Source organism: Octodon degus, unplaced genomic scaffold (assembly GCF_000260255.1).
Source record: "Octodon degus isolate 3935 unplaced genomic scaffold, OctDeg1.0 scaffold00001, whole genome shotgun sequence".
Classification (NCBI taxonomy): domain Eukaryota; kingdom Metazoa; phylum Chordata; class Mammalia; order Rodentia; family Octodontidae; genus Octodon; species Octodon degus.
In genome coordinates, this window is record NW_004524577.1 from 17037269 (window position 1) to 17041340 (window position 4072).

Below are 4072 nucleotides of genomic sequence, written 5' to 3' on the forward strand. Positions count from 1 at the left end.
AATTGCCATTATTAGTTAAATTTCCTTCTCTAGAGCCAGAATGCTAAGCCCTAGAAATCTTTCTTTGCTAACTAAAAAATAAGATTCAAAGTCTCATAAAGGTCTGAGAGGACCCTTACAAATGGAGCCCTGTGTTCAGTGTCCCAGAATATAAGCAAAATTTATGATGTGTGGAAATACATGTTTGCATATTTGGCAATTCCATCATTATCTTTATGGACAAATACATGTAGATAAAATTAAGATGCTAGAAGGTAATATGGAAAATCCATAAGCTTAGGAGATTAGAGAGATTATTTTCTTTATCTTTATCAAACTTTCAGAAAATGCTAATAGAAAATTACTTGAAGTCTAAAATTGGATGAAACCTTTGAGTCCCAAGAACTGGCAGTTCATTCTATATGTCATTTGAATTTATTGCTAACGTCATCACACTAATTTAGACAATACATGATGGCTAAGTTTAATTATGTTAAATTGAACATCTTGGCATCTCAGCAAGGGTTTAGTACAGTACCCCTTGGGGTCTGATTGGGTGGCCATGGAGACATGGGCTTGTGGCACCTCATCCTCTCTGTGCAGGTGCTGTCCCCTGCTCTGCTTCCTTGCCATCATGAACTAAGCATGTCGGATTGGTCTGGTCCTTTTTGCCATGACTTTCCTGTCCTGGATTTACTGACCAAGGTCTAAGCCTCCCAAAAACTTGAACCAAATTAAACCTTCCCTCCTTCAAATTCTGTATATTTTGTCCCAGTCATGAGAAATATGTTACATAATCCATATTTGTTTTCCACTAAAGTGACCACACTCGCCCCTCACTGTGTTTATTACGTTAGCCCTGTCACCTTGTTTCCAATGTTATTTATATCACCATTTCATAGAACTAAATTTGAGCATTTCATAGTATGAACAAAATCATTTAAATGTGTAGTGCATATTTTCCTGTTTGATTCCCAGAGTTTAAGCTCAGCTCTACCACTTAATAATAGCCTGGCGACAAGAATTGTATGTTATGCTTGTTACTAAATTTTATTACATTAAAATTAATATAGAAATGCTATCTGAACCTGGCACCTTGCTTTTATCACAGTGCTTTGCTCGTATATAAGATTTAAGGAGTGTTAATAACAAATTGATTTTTATTAGTATTTTAGGACACACTGTGGCACTAAAATCCTGCTTGATGTTATCTTTTAATTCTAAGCTGCCTTACAGAGGTTATGGAGAGTGTTATTCTACAGCATGTTGAGAAATGACCTTACAAACACACAAACACACAGACACACAGACACACACACACACACACACACACACACACACACACACCACGTATTCTTCCTATGATTGTCCACTTTCACAATTTACTACCTGGAATGCTCCTCCCTATCCCTGGATGCACATAATTTCAATTCTCTAATGGCCTAGTCAAGCTACAAATAGCAGTCTGGAAAAGCCACTTGATGATAGCATAGGACCAGCTTGTACTGCTCACGTGATCGGAATATTAATTGTTATGAACTCGGAGAGCTACTTGAGTTAATCTCAGTCTATTGAACTAAGAATGATGGCAAGCTTGCGAAGAGGGGATTAGGAAATATTACAAATAAACCTCATCTCTCTAAGATTTTCTTCAGAAAGCCAATTGCAAACTATGTGTCAGCACCCATACTCTCATTACGTGCCCACAACCTGTGTCTTCCCATATGGTAGCTATTGGCCCACTCATTTGTAATGAAAAGACCTAAGTTCAAAGATTTCCATCAGGGAGGTGCGATAATAGACAAAGCCATGGTCTACTTCCTGTGAATAATATCAACCTGAAGGGACAGTAAGTGACTTAGTAAAATTAATGCAATTGAAATTTATCTGTGGGTTATAAACTTCACATACAAACTTCAATAGAGAAATAAATTATATAATTATTTAACATTCCATTTTTTTATTTTTTTATTTTTTATGTATTTAGTACAGGGTATATAGAGTCTCAGTACATAGATCAGATCCTCCTGGTTTCAGCCTCCCAAGCACTGGGATCACAGGAGTGCACCACCACACCCAGTCTCAATCACCCTCTCAGCGCACTCCCAGGGGTGGAGCCGGCACAGCATGCTGGGGATTGAACCCCAGCCACTGCACTCTGCCTAAGCAGGCGCTTTAGCTGGCTGAGCTATCTGGTCGGCCCTGCTTATTTGGTTTTTAACACATTTTGAGAAACTGTTTACAGAACTTGGCTAAATTGGTACATGATGTTACTTCCTAAATTTTGACTAAATTTTGCAATTTACAGACCAATGAGAAGTGCATTTGGAGATAATTTGACTGAATGGCCATGACTGATACTGCTATTTTTTAAAGAGTCCATTTAAATATTCAGCTTTTGAAAAATGTGTCCTACTTTTTAAAAACAATTTTTTAAGTTTTATTTTAAACAGCAAACACCTCCATTCACCCACTGTTATCTTTAACAATGACATAGAACTGTGCAACTGTCACTGTTACTTCTGGCCATTGGAATTTCACAATCTCTCCTTTTAGATTCTCCTTCTAATCTTTGTATTTCTACCTTTGCATCTATTGCTTATTAATAAGAACAAATGCATACTGATGTGCTTACCTTCCTTGATTAAAAAAAGAAATAGAATGAGGCTCATCGCATTGCTTGGTTGATAGAGCATGGACCTTATATTTAACTCCCAGCAATTTAATAGCTGCAGCAAGAATGAATAAGTAAATGATAAATACATGTCAAGCTCTTTATAGTCAACCAATTTGGTTTCCAAAAAATCACACTATCACTATTTGTCTTTTGAATTCAAATTTATTATTATTTTTTGCTTCTTCTTCTTTTAGTGTTCCTTTGTTTTTCAGTTTTTTATCTGTTTTATAAATAGAGCCTCGCTTGAGCCTCTTTGAACCTGTTCCAGTAACTGTTATCTTTGAAGAGGTCAATTTGAAGACATTCGTGCTTGTTCAGGGCTTCTCTGGCCTTGCGTCTGACATTCTACCTTTGTGTGGTTTTTCAATTTCCCTGCCTCTTCCCCGATGCCGCTCCTCTGTCTTATCTCATTTCCCCTGTCCCTGTTTCTGTCGTCCAATTGTTTGTCAGTTCTTTCAAGCCAACTAACTCTGCTTTCTTCTTTGTTCCAAGCACAAAGTGTAGAGCAGCTTGTGATTTCTGCATAAATAAATGATTTCATGGAACTTTTGCCACACGGTGAACTGATCCTAACACTTGTGTACCTCTGTATTAATGGAATCCTGATACAGTTTTAAATATAATTCAAGAAATACAGAAATAACGTACACCTCTTTATTCAGCACCAACAGCAGCAGTACAAACGTGCTGAAAACCACTATCAGGCAAAGTATGAGAATGAAGTTTTAAAGTTGAATATTACAGAGAAAAAAATAATTCTATGTTAGTCCTGATGTATTTCTCAGTACAAGTTAAAAACATTAATAAACAAAATTTAATAGTATTAGCAGTATGTCTCTGGGGCCATTCATGGATTTTATTTTACAGGAAAGAAAACCATGACTTTGATAATGTGTTTTGCACCTTGCATCCCTGGTCTTCTGGAGATACAGTGCTTTGCACCCTTTCTCTAAGACATCAACTGTTAAATGATGACCACTCGAGTTCCTACTATATCACTGTCACAGCAATAGTTGAAAAATGGAGCAAATGGAAAATTTTATTTTATATATTTAGTGCAGGGTTTCACTAAGTAGCTTGGACATGTAGTGATTCTCCTGTTTTCAGCTTTCCAAGCACTGGGATTACAGATGCGCACCGCCATGCCCAGTCTCAATAGTTATCTTAGTGTGCCCCAGGAGCAGGGCCAGCATGGCACACCGAGGATCAAATCCTAGTCCCTGTGTCTGCTTAAGTACACGCTTCAGTATGCTGAGCTATCTGGCCGGCCTGCAAATGGAAACTGTTAATGGCTCCAGTGGAAAGCAGTTCTGAGCAGGCTGAAGATAAAATGAAATGAGGTCCAGTATGTAGTCCAATCACTTGCTAAAATAAACCTCATATTGATAGGCACAAATTATCTGAACAAGAAAACAA